Source organism: Seriola lalandi, unplaced genomic scaffold, assembly GCF_002814215.2.
Source record: "Seriola lalandi dorsalis isolate HSWRI2012SDOR001 ecotype SW California unplaced genomic scaffold, Sedor1 jcf7180002054266, whole genome shotgun sequence".
Lineage (NCBI taxonomy): Eukaryota > Metazoa > Chordata > Actinopteri > Carangiformes > Carangidae > Seriola > Seriola lalandi.
In genome coordinates this window covers 93447-110085 of record NW_019524819.1, presented here as the reverse complement: position 1 = coordinate 110085, position 16639 = coordinate 93447, and the positions used below count along the sequence as shown (strand labels likewise).

General features: G+C 40.8%; 1 protein-coding gene across 1 annotated transcript in view; it reads left to right on the top strand.

The window, feature by feature from the left end:
- The window catches only part of LOC111654255 (limbic system-associated membrane protein-like), a gene marked incomplete at its 3' end in the record, with an annotated part of 151138 nt that overhangs the window by 62263 nt on the left and 72236 nt on the right, over nt 1-16639 (top strand). The gene's annotated exons all lie outside the window — the stretch shown is intronic.

Genomic DNA, 16639 nt, shown 5'->3' with positions numbered 1-16639 from the left:
AGAGGTGCAGATAAAATAATTGAGAAAAGAGAGACAGGAGGAGATAGTACTCCAACATCGTATGATGCCAGGCCCGAGCCAGCCAGGACTATATTCCTCACCTATTAATTTGAGTTCATGAATGAGCTGGCATTGTGCTGTGAAAATGACTGGAGATTAGCACTGATTAAAGAGGGAAATCAGTTAACATAAGCACCACCCCCACATCCTCTCCAGCATCCCTCCTAATTAAATGCAGCCATGTGGAGCTGGGGCTTGTCGAGCCTGACTCTCTCCTGGGCCTCAGCTCCACTCCTGAAGCCCGCATATCAAATATGTAAACCACTTTCGATAGCGGACAGATGGAATTAATTATTTCCTGCTAGTTGAATGATGAGGCTACATGAAAGTTAGTGTGGGCAATTATTTTTGACGTTAATGGTGCTGTGTTTTTGTGTTTCTTCATCCTCATATGAGGCAGGATGAATAGAAAACTCTGTAAACTGTCGAGAGAAATGTATAATCTTCAATGTTTTGACATGTTCCTTTAATCGTCAACAGAAGGCACGTTTTAAAGTAGTTTTGAAGCTTGGCGTTCTTAGCTCCTGCAGAAGAGTGTAACAAAGTGGTCTGGGTTGACTGATGTCCAAGGTAATGGGAGATGATTTCTAAGTATAGGGGAAATGGCAGATTTGATCTGTTAAGGCTGAATCCAAGGGTGAAGTCAGATTCAGGAAAACTTTATTCATCGCTGCAGGGAAATTTTTGTTACAATTACACAACATGCAGCCAGGAAAGAGGAGGTAAATAGCAAAAAAAGGAAATCCTCACACATTGCTGTTTGTACATTTGCATTTGTGCATTTTTTTCAATTCAGTTGCTATGTATTTATTATTATTAATAATAATAAAAACACAGTAAGTGATTAGAAAAAATGCAGAATCTCAAGGCCTTTTTAACATTAGCATACAGCAGGTCCAGGCTACTGTCTCCTCTGGTAATGCAGTCCACAAACTCAGTTAAAGTGGAGAGCCTTTTCCAGTCCAATCTCACCATAACAGAGTGGATGATGTCACACACAGTTGCCAGGTTAGCAGAGGGAGTGAGGTAATCAACATCCAAGCTGGCGTGTGAGAACTACCTGACGTGGGGATACATCCACACCACAAGTTCAATACTGCAGTCATTCAAATTCTGCAAATAGAAATAGTTAAAGGTTGCAGTTTTGAAGCTGGAACAGTGTCTGGCAGCTTGCTCAGACGCTCTGTAGCCAGAGGGTCGTTATGAGTGTCCACCTATCCTGACGACGCCTTAAACAAGATGCTTAAACCGTTTATAGCTGCAGAGGAGGCTCCACTGCTCCACAACCCCTTTGATATTATGTGTCAAATAGGATTATGAAAGGAAATACAAACACAATTCTTCCAAAATTTGCTTTCCAGAGCCTTGACTGCCCCCCCCCCCAGTTTGGCCTTCCAAAATGCATAATGCCTTTGGCCTTCTGTACACCTGCATGTTGCATAAACATGAAATTGTTCATTCTGCCTGGCCTACTGGTGAATTAAGTCCTGAGGCCATCTCTAGTGTAAGAAAATGCATGTTGACTCACACACACACTCAGAACCATGCCAAAGGAACTAATAAAACATCACAAACTGACTCGACCTCCTAATCTGCAATTCACTTGCTTTCGAGCGCGCTCTTCCATTCTTATGCTCGTGAGCAGACATTACAACGCAGGGCACCCTGCTAATGGAGAGGAAATGATATTCACTTCATAGGAAGGGACAGCTATACACCTATTCCCTCCGTGTCACCAGCTGTGAATTTTACATCTGCATCCCTTCGGTTGCAACAAGCAGGAGCATGCTCCATGTAATATGGATGAGGTGAAAAGGATGGAAGCAGAGGGGAGAGGATGGTGAAGGAGATATCACACAGAGATGGAACCGTAGAGGACAGGAGCTCAGTGATGCCTCTCAGCTGTATGTTCTTCAAGGCACCTTCGCACCGGCCATAAGTACGCGTGCACTTAGGCGAGTCTGGTAAACACACAGAGGCTACTCAGCTCACCCACATAAACACATAGACACACACTTACTGACTTGATATATCCACAGAAAACAGGGTTTCACATCCTAGAGGCACTTGAGAGCTTGGTTAGATGTTTTTTATCACAGTCTCTCAGGAGCTGTAGAGTAAAGAGAAAAGGCTTCAGGAAAAGGATGCAGGGGAATGCCTTCAGAGTGCACCTGACCATGATGGAAAGCATATCTTAAATAGTTTTGGTATGCAGAATATAAAGGCACACTCCATTCAATAGTAACATGCTCTGGGAGTGTGGTATGTCCTTCTGCATCCAGTGGTGTCGAGAGAGTATGGCAAGACTCAATGCATATTTCACACAGTGGAAATAGTGACTTTAGATTTGCTTGATTTGATGTGAAGCTTGCCAAGAACATGCACACACACACACACACACACACACACACACACACACACACACACACACACACACACACACAAACCCTTGCTATAATGAAATGGCAGCATGAGCCTCTGCTGTACTGGATGCGTTTCTCAGACAGTCGAATTGCGTGACGTGGAATGCGTGGGATGTTCATTTTAAAATATTGTTTTTAACACTGTCGCAAGTAAATGAATCATCTTCTGAAGTAATGTATGAAAATTAGCATCTGCTGTCTGCTTACAATTTCTTCTGATGGCAGCTTTATATATTAAATTAAACCTGATAAAGCTGCACACAATTTGAAACCACTGCAAACAAATTTATTTGATTTTCAAACTCTGTTATCAAACTCCCTTAATCTCAGTCCGTGTTCTTATACCTGCATAAAAGATTTTCCTTTTTATAATAAAAGGACGTGTTGTGCAGTGGGTTCATGCATCAACCATTATAGCTGCAGAGCCAATGAGTGCTTCTTCTACATTTTATCCCCATTTCTTAGATTTGTCGAACCAGAATATGAATAAGGTGAGGTTGGTTTGTCTCATTGATTTCCCACACCGATTTTATCATGTTCCTGTTCAGAGGTCAATACTACAGCTGACCCGAATCTGCTATATATCAAATACTAATGTGCAACGTCAACTTTATAGGGTGCCTTTGATTTTAACTTCACTCGCCTAATGCTTTTGCCCTCGCTGGACTGTTTTAATCCCCTTAGTTGGGTGTGAGAGTATGAATCATATGCACCTTGAACATAGAAGGCAGAGAAGCCATATGGCTAGGCTCTAGAATACTATACTTCACCCTGATTTGAAGGTGGCAAGGGCTCTCTGGCTGATGTATCGGATCTGGCCTGACGGATGTGTAGCTCTGTCTCACCGCAAGTGACAATTACACTGACAAAGTGTAGTCTCATACAAAGGAATGTCCCATATATATTATGAAAGTTAAAAGAATGAGTACAGAAAACCTAGGCCAGACTTTAAGGCTGGATGGAGGGTAGGTTACAGTGTGTGTGTGTGTGTGTGTGTGTGCGTGTGTGTGTTCTGCACGTTATGTTTATTTAACATGGTACAAGATGTGCTGATTTGTATACCAACATGGGTCTCTGAACATTTATTTTGTGGTCACATGTTCTGTTGGTGTGTGGCACATTTGTGTGTGTGAGTGTGTTCGCAAGCACACGTGCAGAAAGTAATTTGCAAACCAATAAATTCCTTTGGTCAGTCCCTGATTTCATTTAAAGCAAAATTCATATTTTACCGAAGAAGAGAGGCAACAGTGCACTTCCACACTTCATTTCTCCTCTGTGTGCCTGAAATGAAACGTTTCCACTTCTCAGACTGAAGGAATGATGTTGACTGGCAGGCGCTGAAGGGGCCCCACTGGCCCAGTATGCTGCTATAGTGCCTAATCAATATAGTCATGCTTCAACCATGACTTCAGTGCCGACAGAGGAGGCTGCTCAGTGCTGACAGGATGTTTTCATTCACACTGGAGCAATGACATGACTCTGTTTCATTCCACACTTTTTGCTTAAAAATCAACTTTATGGTCCACCAGAGTAAAACTTGTTTAAACATAAACAAATAACAAATAAAACAAGACAAAAACACTTAGGTATGGCGTAGACTACAGCACAAAAGTAAAAAAAATACAGATAAAGACATTTTTCTCAGACTCAGAGTTCAGCATCTCAGACTGAGAAAATAAAAGATGAGAACTGTTTGTCAGGTTGCTTAAGGCTTTATCCCCTGTCCTGACGATATAAAGCTCACTCAGCTTTATCTGGGGCTTCCCAGTGATTTCGCTGGCAATGCCAAATATTCTAGCCAGCTTACTCCTAATCTCACTGTTCAGGTGACCAAACCATGAAGTCAAGAGGAATGTCAAAACACTCACAATTTTGTAGACGATTTCTAAGATTGACTCACTCGCTTGAAAACTGTGAATTCTCCTAAGAGGTCACCTGGTAGTCCAGGACTTAACAAGATATGTGAAACTTTCAACAGTCACAACAGGTTGGCTGTCAAATACAACAGGCCCTGCTTGGCACAAAGCGTTTGGCTACTTTTGTACCATACCAAGAGCTGAATACTCTCTTCACTTAATCAGCATGTTTTCTGGAGAATGCCAACTAAGGCAGTGGCATACTTCATTTGTGTACAGAAAAATACAGGAGTAAGAACGCATCCTTGAGGAGCAATGGTATTTGAGTAAGTCAGACATTGTTCCGCTGACACAGACTCTCCAGTCTTTGTGAAAGTCTTTGTCACATGTGTCTTCATAGACTTAAAAGCTACAAAAATACTGTGGCATGTGCATCATTTGCACCTGCACTAATTTAGCTTCAGGTATCATGGTTGACTTATTCTGAAGATTACACGTCCTACTCTGTGTTGAAATCATTTTGATTTCATTCATACTCGTGTCATTTTCATTTTTAATTGTGTGACTGATTTCTGTGCTTCCTCTGTAATTATTCAGTGTAATGACTTATGAAGGCGTAACCCAGTCCAAGCAAAGCGCGAGCATATTCACCTACACCATGAGTATTTATCAACAACACACCTCAGCACATACAGTGCAAGATAAAGCACGGCACTGTGCAGTACTGATAACGAACCTCTGGTACCACTTTCCAGGTTGCTTCAGCAACAGATTTAACCTGTGAAAAAAAGAAAGTTTGCCTGTGTTACGTACAACAGAGTCAGCAGAATAAAACCAAACATCTGCGATATCCCACATCTACATACACACTTCTCATACACAAGGATTGACCATGGCGATACCCCTTTCCCACACACACACACACACACACACACACACACACACACAGACACACAGACTCACACACAAACAATGGATTCCATCACCAGCAAACACGATAGTCCCACACTAACCCACCCCTGCTAAATGCACCTGTTCTATATTGTGGTGATATTGAGCATGGGTTCATCACCTTGCGCTCCATTGCAAAGTGGAGTGTTTAATGAGAGTGAGTAAAGAGTAGGTCTGTGCCGTTCTGGCCCAACTCCACCCAGTGGCCTGTGAAATAGACTGCATTTCATGCCATTTCCACCAACAGACGTGAAGGAGCTAACAGCCGTGCCTCATGTCTCAGCGCCATCTCCTTTGCTCGCTGAAACATAAACACCTGAGAAATTTTCATACGTTTACTTATTTCATGCATTTCTCACCTCCCTATTTCACTTTAACGCTCGCATGGCTCAGTGGCTCCGATCATTTGGGGTGAGGCAGCGACATGGCGGAGCAAGAGAGAGACCGAAAGGGAGATGGAGAGAGGTGTCAGGAGGAAGTTGCTGAAGTGACGACCTGATTGATTTTTAAATGAACTTGAATTTGTGGGTTTATTCCCTTTGCTTAGTGCCTGCCAGAAATCCTGACTGGCTGGGATTTAGATTTTGGTCAAGAGCAGCAGCGGCAGGCATTATAGGTGCAGGGGATGATTGAGGATCATGGGGGGTGGGGGTGAAAATGGCCTTGGTGAAGGATAAGGATAGCAAAAGAGATTTCTTTTCTTCAGTTTAGTTCACTGACATGTCGAGTCCCTTTTTTAAAAATACACAGAGAGTAGCCGAACATCCATCACCCTTATGGATATAAGAGCGATTATTGTTTCCTATTAGTGTCGGAGCCTCCTTGTGAGACTCCTCAATCAGTGATTGTGTGTTTTTAAAACTTATTTTGGGGCTGCGTTCGCTCTTTCATCCCTGTGCGCAGTGTAGCCTTGATGTTTCTGGTTTAACAGTACCGTGCTGGGCAGGTGACAGGTCTGTTCATAGTGTGTGTGGTCTTAAAGACACAGGAGGAAAAGGGACAGAAATTAGCATGTTCACCAGGGTGCTGTGTGTACATCAATGCCGATTGTAGCCGGAGCCGATAAGTACCCGCATGTACTGCAGAGTCATTTGACCTTGGTGTGAATGCTGATTGTTCCCTTTAGCCAGATGTTAGTGTGTCATAGCAGGTTTTTTGCCCAGTGGAAAGGGGGCTATACTGTAACATGTAGTTGTTAAAGATACAGATATAGAGCTACAAGGCAGTCTGAGTATCTTATATTCACCAGAGGCCAGAAACATGACTTCAGATGAATGTTAATGTGGCTTCATAACTCCTGTGTATGTAAATAGGGAACTATTTGTCAGCTTTATAAGTCAATAATATGTCAATTAAGGAGTCTAAGGAGTCCGATAATTATGGCATAAACTGAGAGTATAACACTTTCCATTAGCATAGACTCATACATAAATCATCATAATTATTGACCAGTCATCCTCAGACAAGTACGAAAGTTGAAGTAACCTCCCTATCACTGGAGCAGCCCCCACCTGCATATTTAGCCCTGAAGGAAGGGAGGCCAAGACAGTGCACCATTCAGCACACTCCACAATGTAAATTAATGTAAATATGTTATACCTTCTCAAAATAAGGATTAGGTCATTATCTGCTGAAGCACACAATAATGTACACAGCATGTCATTTGTGTTTTCAGTGAGCGATCCACGTTTTGCCTCTTTAGCCTGAGATGGAATTATATTGACAGACTGTCATCCGTCACAAAATACTCAAGCTACGTGCATTTGATGTTTTTATTTATTTATTCATTTCTAATGCCACAGCTGCAAAGAAGTGAGGAGTTTTCAGGCTTTGTTCCTCCTCAGTATCAAAAAGTCACCAAAGCGTGCAGTCTGTTCCTGCCAGCCACTATTTACTCATCGTGGATGGCAGCAACAGACTCCAAAAGGATGAGTGACTGTCCTTGACGAAAGATTCCAAGTTTGTTTTTCAAATACTTCTTACGTCGGATACACTGATATGCTGATACTTGCGTGTCATATTGAGCATAAGCGTCTATGTTGAAGGTAACACATCCTTTCTATGTAGCTTAAGTACATCAGCCTCCTGTGGATGACATCACTCTGAATGAATAATATAGCCATGTCTTGCCATTGGTGAAGCACACAAGTAAAAGCTCATTAAACTAGTAGACTGGGAGACAGATGGAAGTCTGCATGTCTGCTCTGCTCTTCTAATGAGGTTGTCCCTGGGAAGCTTAGTGACTGATTTCTATTAGGAAAGGGGGGGTTTGGTGCAAAAGAGGAGGGATGGGGAGAGGACAGAGAGGGAGGACGAGGCTGTGTTTGTGGTTTTTTGGTTGTACTTCAACAGTTCAACTTCCTCTGTTCCTCCAGGGAGAGACACAGTGAATGCGTCAGTGACTTATGAATCCTTATCAAATTTCTACTCCTTGCCTTGGTTTTGTAGAGAAACTTTCTTTGTCACATTTCTGATGAATTAAACTGAATTTAATCTATTTTTCTTTGTGCTGGGATAGAATAGAGTGTCCTTAAAAGCTCTATTGTCAGAGACAGTGGCAAAAATGATACCTAACTGCCTTTCCGAGCAAAATGAGTTGCCATTGCAAGCCACATTACCATGGCAACAAACCGAGTTATCGCAGTTCATGTACAGGAATAATGTAGTGCCCGAGTGCTGTTAGCGTCTGACCTCATGATATTTTTATGAATAGATATTTATTCAAGCTTGATAAATCCCAGTTCCCTGCAAAATTCCTGAAGAATAGTGACAGCATTTTTTTGTCATTGCATGTATAACAAGTGCAACAATTAGAAAAAAACTAATGCGAGAAATTGGCTTACGAGTGTTTTTCTTCACTGGCAAAATGTTGTGCATTAAATCTAGATGTTGTGGCTGAGTGCATGTATTTTTCATTAATTTTCCTCCTCAGCAGTGTCCTTTAGTCTGATACTGAACTCTGTGATGAACATCTCTCTCTGCCATTAGCATGATTTTTATTCATGTAAATGTGATGGGATCATTTGCGTAGACATGTCCTCATGAATAATAATCCAAGGTTTTTATCCCAAAGACATAACATGTTCATTTTATGTAGCTGCCTAGCGGGCAGACCTGCTTTGACCTCTCTGTTATTCTAGGAAGAGATCAGACTTTTAGTCTGAAAGGTTTGCTTAAGGCTGGAATATAGTATGGGTGGCACTGATTAAAACACTGATGTTTTGCATATGATTTCCTTCCACAACATCAGTCAGTGGTCTGAATAAACCAGAATAAATCCAAAAACGTTAGGATGTTGAATGAATGAGTCATCATCAAAGTAAATGACACAAAACTCCACATATTTAAATCAGATTAAATCCAAGCATTTTTTTTCTGTTCATGTGCTTCAAAGGCAGCATAGACATTATGCAACAGGAAGAAGTAACTCACACCGCGGTTATCATTTACCGTGCACATTTTTGTACAGATTTCCCAGTCCAAAGCTACACTCCCTGTTGAGAAAGTGATATTTAGATGAAGGAAAGAAGCTGCCTCTACTGTTTTACCGCTTAGGCCATCTGGCAAGATTATCATATGCACAGCTTTGCTCCCAGAGAGCCATTACAGGAAGATGAAGTAAGATGTGTGAAGTATGAATCGTGAAGTCAGTACCATATGGAAGCAGCCTAAAGGATGTAAGGAGAAAACTCTTGATTGTCTCAATGACATGAACTTTATAAAAAGCCTATGAGCTTTGACTGAACTGTCTTTCCTATGCTCCTTTCTCATTTAAAATAATATTTCTCTTGGATAAAACTTTGTCATGTCTTTTTCATGCCTGCAAGTTGAATCTTATCATGTTTTTTTGTAGGGAACCTCTGAAATTAGCTGCCATGGGGATCTATAGTCTGCAACAGCGATCAGCGAAATGCTTCTAGGGAGATGGATGGTTTTTATTAAGATTTCACAGTGAAACAGAATGGCAACAAATTGCAGCTAATACTGCTAGTTGAAGTTAAATGGATGTATAACAAATGTAAACTCTGGCTCTGTGCTGCATTTTCTGTGCTGTTACAAAGAATCTGAATACCACTTAATCCCTCTTTGCTGTTGTTTATTAGCTACTTGTGGACGTAGAAAAGGATGGGACAGCCCTGCAGGGACATTTACCAAAGTGAAATACAATGTTTCATGTTTTTACACTTACACCACATAAATGTAATGATGTGGAAATAATTGATTGTACTATGGAAGATTTCAAATGTGAGGACAGGAATTTCCCATGTAACATTAAAATGAAATCAGAGCACACACATCAGAAAATAGTATTAAGATAGTATAAAATGTTATACATTGCAAATCATCCATCCTGTTCAGCCACTCAAGGACATCCAGTTATATACCTTGTGAAGTGAACATCTATTAGAAGTGGCTTATCCTCCTCTATTAAACCTGTCGGCCTTTAGTGCAAGCTAATGCTAGCCAACTGATAGTGTATTCGCATTATCGTGGAAATATCTTTTTCATGCACCTTGCAAACTGCACAAGTGGTGCATTACAACAGCTCTGTACAGATGTCCGCTTTGCACCCAGAAGAACTGGGGTGCAGTAAATATTGAATTTTGTTAAACATTGACCTGAGCTGCACAGATCTTCATCTTCACCATCGTCTGTTGAGCACTGCTTGAACTGAAAAATGGACGGAAAAGCTAACATCAACATCAAAAACCAAATTGGCCTCATATCAAAAATGATATTAGTTTGGTGTAATATCAGTACACAGGTATCAGGTTTGTCTCAAAAACACAGTTTGAGTCACTTAAACGTAGCAATCTACTACTGGCAACATTAGTATTAGGAGCTAAGGTGGCGTTGTTTAGTAACGTTACTGTGCCAACCAACGCATTCCCACTGTAATGTGAATACATGACCCATGGCCCCACCCCCACAATGGATTTGATAGTTATTCATTGATTTATTGATGTATTTATTCATTTTCATTTTGGCTTTTCCAAAATGTATTTGATATTGGCTGATCTCAGGTGGATAACAGTGTCAAACAATGAACCTCTTCACTTTGTTTTCTACATTGTAATTTCAGTTTGGCATTGAGAAAAATTCATGTCATAATGAAAAACAGTATGACACACTAAATTAAAAGAACAAACATAACAATGTGTATTGTATTTCACTTTATTTTTGTTTTAATTTAAACCTTCCATATGATACAAGCAGCTGTCTCAAAGGCTATAAGACTTTACTTTCAAAGAGATATAGTTATCTTTCTTTCTAAGTTGTGTTAACAGTGCAGGTCGCATCTCTTCTTTTCACGTCTTCGAGTCATTCTTACTGCCAGTCAGCTCAGGCTTCGTGGACATTTCACCGTGAACTGTTTGAACCTCCAGTGATTTCATGGCTGCAAATATGACAGTAAGAGCCAAATCCCCCCTGGATGTCACCACGCATGCCAAACCTGGGTTAAAATAGTATGACATGTACTCTTTCTCTAATTTTCTTGAGATGTGGTTTGTTGACACCTCTGCCCACCACTGCCAGTATTTCAGAATATAATTTCAATTCCCAACACACCTGAGGTGAGCTTCCAGAGATTTAGCTGGCTGGGCACAAGCTGCCACAGGTATCATAGGAAGAGAGAAGATGCTATTTCCACAAATGCCAAACTGGTGCAATTTTATTCAGTTTGGAAGGTCTGGCCGTCAGAATGCCAGTTAGGGCCAGCTGAGCCCAGTTCGCCTGTGTCACAAATACCCCAGTATCTGGCACACAATACAGCTGGGGCTGTTGTGAGCTGTGAAACTGGGGCTGTTCAGATGGAACTGCTCGGGGAGGTGTGCACTGTTAAAGAGCTACAAAGCGGCGCCACAGAAACGCTCACTCAAACATGCATACATGCATACGAGTTTAAGTAAAAGAATATGCACACACAGTATACTCGTGCCTGCTGGCATTCCCTTACAACTCAGTGTCATGCTGACAGCCAGAGGTTATTATAACTGTCTGCCTGCCCAGGATGCCAGTGTCCAAGACAAACACACACAAATTCAGGAGGTGTTTTTGCTTCACAGGAAAACATGGTACTGCTGCACTCTAGTTCTCCACCTCCTCCTTCTCCTCCTCTTGTTCCTTCTTTCCTGCTGTCTTCAGCAGCATGAGCAGCTGTGCATCAGCCACAACCCTTACATCAATACCCTCCTCCCCAACCACCCGCTTAGGCCACCCACTGACTCAAGTGACATCTGCCAATCAGCTCTCGTGTCAGCGACCGGTTAGTCGGTCAGTCAAGTCAGCATATCAGTCAGTTAATCTGTCGGTCAGAAGCGAGTCTGTTTGCTTTCCAGTTGAACGGTCAGCCAGTCAGTCAATCAAACAGACAGCTTGTCATTCCGGTGGGCCTGTCAGTCAGACGTGCTAACAGTCAGCTGCACGGCGTCACCAACGCAGCACCATCGCATCACTTTGTTAATGTTCTAAAAGCATTTTGACTCCGGTAAGGAATGTCTTTTATAAGACATTGACTCCAATACTTAACACTCAGTCAGATATTGTAGCTTATCATTTCAAAGTAGCAGTCAATAACTCTGCTCTTAGTTTCCTTGCATGGGATCATCAGAAGGTAACTACACAGTAATATTATTGAATGAAAAGTAGCAGAATTTCTTGGCTTCATGCATGTTGTTATGTGATACATCAACCTGTATTATTATTGCAAGTCTAGACCATTTGTTCCCTGAGTGGGATACTGATTGCTGCCTTTTTTTCTTTTTTTTTTTCTTTTATTTGTACACAAGCACGAACACACAGAGAAATAATGAGAGAAAGAAGGGACAAGAGAGCGATCTTGTTTATTTGTTAGGGAGGATGGTCTCTTTTGCTGTTCTTGTTGATTGGAATGATTTGGATGGATGCTTCACTGCTGTTTATTTGAATAAGTATGTGTGTGTGTGTGTGTGTGTGAGAGAGAGAGAGCGGGTTTATCACCCCCCCCCCCAGCATATTAAAACGCCTGCAAAATTGTCCATTCTATTGAACAAATAATCTCACAGCCTGATGCATTAGTTTGCCAGAGACGCCTACACCTACCTGTTGCATATTTACATTTTAAATAAACTAGAGGGAAGATGGCTGACCCTGTCACAGCTATCTGTCACCATGGTAAACAGACAGAGGATCAGACATAGTCGAGCCTGTCTCTAAACAGCAGCTGTTAATTGTGGAAAAGCTGTATTCAGTTCCTCCTCGATGAAAAGAAGTCACAAGACACAGACAGGCAGAAGTAAGAGAGCAAGGCTGAAATATTTCCACCTTAAAGGTTAAGTCAATATGCATAATTAATTTGTGAAATTCACAGGTGTGTAATCTTTGTCTCTCTAAGCAATGTGCCCTCCTCACAAACACACATACAAACCCAAACACACCTCCCATTTTGGCCCTAATAGCTTTATTCTGACCTGAAAAATTGTGGATTAGAAGTAAATTACAGTTCACTGGTGCAGTAATTGCACTGATTTGTCCAGTGAAATTACATCTGATAGTAGTTACAGACACAGCAACATCATTACTACCCTAAAAATGTGCATCTTAGAACTCTTGCAGAGATGATGCACACTGACATGCTAACTGAAAGCTGATTTACCTTGTGGAGTTTGACGATGAGTGTGTATGCGTATATGTGCTTGTGGGTTGGAGGATTATACGTGCCCGTGAATTCTCCAAATTAATTATGGATGATACGGTAATATTTGAATGCTACCCTCCCACTTCCCCACCTCTCTGTCTCTTTCCCATGATGTATGACTCACGTCTCACCACGATTAAAACTCCAGCCAGTGTCTGGAGAAAATTCAGACTTCAGTTGATTCTGGGATGTATCATGTCCACTGAGCTTAAGGTGTAAATAAAATATAGAAAATAGCTTATTATTATTATTATTATTATTATTATTATATATAAGCTGGAGATGTGTTTTTGGTTTGTGTGGCAGCTACAGAAATGTTTATAGGCCTATTTACTTCTCCTTCCAAGTTTTAAATATACCCCTGACTGTGTTTTTTCATGCATTTTATTTCTTTGTTTACTGCATTTCTTATCGTTTTTCCTGTGGAGACTTTGTATAGTAATACATTGTAGCTATGACCCTTTAATGGACTTATCTCTCAAGCATTGCTTTTGCATTTAATCCTTAATTTACTTTGACATCAATGATGATATTTACCTGGCCATGAGATAATGTTTGTATTATTTATTTAAATACAGTTGAGTTAGCTGAAGCAGTTTCTTTTCCATTATCACCATAATGATTTAGTCTATAACATGTCAGATAGTAGTAAATCTTGCTGATCTCAATTTCCCAGAGCTCAAAATGATGTTTCTAATCAACAGTTCAAAACCTAAAGATAAGCAGTGAACAAAACAGAGAGAAGCAGCGAGTCCTCTTAATGGAGAAGCTGGAACCAGAGAATGTTTATGTTTTTTCCTAAATAAATGACTGATAACCAGCAAATAATTGGTTATCAGTATAGTTGTTGCACCCACGGTGAAAACCTCCCAAGAAAAACGGTTGCTTTGTTCCAGTAAAAAGTAATATAAAAGTAACAGTAACTCTGCCTAAAAACAACCTTTTGGTACGGGGTAAAGTTAACACAACCAGTGCTCCAACCTGAACAACCATATAGGTCGTTTTCTTTCACCCCTCTGATATGACTCAAAGGAGTGTCTCCTGACACAGTGCACCTACCGCAGCAGGCGTACCGAACCTCTGTTGTCATGGTTGCAATAATAAACATGCGGACTGTACCGTGAGCTGCATACCTATATTTGTTGTCATGTTTTTTATATATATATATGTTTAGGTTTAAGGTTAAAATTAGTACTTCCTCAACATTACATCTCTGTTGTCATGGTTACAAAAATAATAATAAAAGCTCTTAGTCCTCTAGATGTCTAGACAGTACAATTAATGCTCCTGGAGTCAGTGCTGCTACTTTGTTCCCGATTGATCTTAAACTGTGCCGACAATATTAAAGGTATTAAAATATATTCAAAAATACGGCTGTTAAGCTTTTTTATAATCTACAAAACAATGTCAAGCCATTATTATGTCTTTTCCAATATGTCGTTGTTAAATTGTATCTCTCCATGCCGTTCTATCTTTAACAATTCTTATATGGATTGTTAATAGGTCGGTGATGCAGTGTTTGAATGTCTGAAGTATGAAATGAAACGTTCCTTCATATGGTGAAAAGTAAAGGCCCTTTACACAGCGGCCTGCTATTATGTCCCTTTTATTAGGTTTATCTGTTATTGTATTGTACTGAGTCATTGAACTATAGTGCATAACAACAATGGGCACTTGAATAGCATCCAACTCATTTCAGCTGGATGTTATTTAAAGATCAGCACCTGAATAAAAAGAAACCAAACTGCAATAGCCAAGAGGTGCTCAGGCTTCATCCAGGCTGTCCATGCTGGTAGTCTTCCACTCTGACAGCATGCTATGAAATATAAATTAATCCATAATGTCCTCTGTGAGTATATACTAGGAAACTGTACAGCATGTTCAAAATGTCATTCTCAAGTCCAAGTCCTGAGTGAAGAGTCTGATGCTTCCCTGGAGGCAGCAAGAGGGAAAATAAAAACTTCTTTTAGCCAAACTCTCCCTGTAGTTCCTCCAGCCTCCGCTGATGTGCTTTGACGTCAGTGGATGGCAAAAGTAAACTGAGTTGCTGCAGTTGACTGCAGCGATACAGAGAGAACATCAGCACACATTGTGGATGTTACAGACATGACACCCCTATGACTAATTCATGAAAACAAGGCAGACAACTGCAAAGTGCTCCTCTAAGGATCAGAACCCAGCTGTCTTTTTATAACTTGTGTTTCCTTTACCTTATCTGAACAGTGTGGTAAGAAGCTACCTGAAACCAGTGAATGCTATTGTTATGTGTGTAGCTGCAGTGTTTTTACACACACTAGAGAACATCAAATTATGATTTGTGTGCACAGGGGAAATAGAGTTTCAATTATATGAGTAGAATGGTGAATGAGGCAACATGATTGTGGCTTTGAGACGTGATAAACTAACTGTGTTGATATTTTCTGTGCTTATAACCATTCTCTATTCATGAACTAAAAAATACAGCTACTGTATTGAGCTAAGGTCAGAGAGCTGCTTGTTTCATTTCTCTTCTCAACACAAAAACATCATATTTTGATTAGATTTTCTCTTTTTCAATCATGTGCCAGTCTTAATTTGGCATAAATTGTTTTATTCACATTTAATTTAAATTATTTTGCCATACAAGTTGAGGCAATGTGTGAAATCGGTATCTTAGAAACTGTGTTGTTTAAAATGTAAAATATGATTGTGAAGTTGATGGTGATGGTATTATTATCAGTGCTGATGATGGCAGCCACATTGACAAGAATCATTAAATAGTCTCATGGCTGAATTGAATTGGGATTCCATTAGAAAAGATCTTCAGTAATTACTGCTTGTTTTCTAGTCAGAACCAAAAGTGTGGAACTAATGTTGGTGTAGATGCATTGCAGGCTCCACTACCTGACTCTGCTAATAGTTTTTATATTGACACACCAAAAAAAAAAAGTTTGGACAGTTAATTGCAGTTTAGAGCAACAAAATTTACCCATTAAAAATAACATTTATTGTCAGCTCTTTCAAAATATAAACCCGTAATAGAATTTCTCTATTTTAAATCTTGCAATTAATAATGCTCACTTTAATCCTGAATAGCACTGAGTATAAGCAAACAGCAGAATAGTTTGAAAAGTATAGGCTGTGATCTGAGAAAAGGTTGCAGCCTGTAAAAGTTGTGTGTGCAGACGTACATAAAGGCTGACATTTTTCACACTTCCTGCCCCGACAGTATGTGTTTGTCTGCGTATTTGCCTGCCTGCCTCGGCATTTCTCTCTGCTCCCTCTCTCTCTCTCCAGCCGGATGTGATATTTCTGTCAGGCTGTAGATGTTGTAGATTGCTCACCTCGGTGTTGGTGAGATCCTCCCCGTTCATCCACTTGGCCTTTTAATGATGGTGGCCTACCAGCGGGGTGTGTGTGTGTGTGTGTGTTTGTGTGTGTGTGTGTGTGTGTGTGTGTGTGTGTGTGTGTGTGTGTGTGTAAGTAGGTGGGTGGGGCGGAGGCTTGGACGCTGCCAGAGGACAGCTGTGAGGCCTCACTGCTGGCCAAGCCCTTCCAGCCCCAAGCCCTTGTGTCCATATGGGCTTTATTAAGAAGCAAGCAGCAATACAATTGAGTGGTGTGTGTGTGTGTATGTGTGTGTGTGTGTGTGTGTGTGGTGGGGGTTGTGTTGGGGGTGGGGCAGGGGGGGG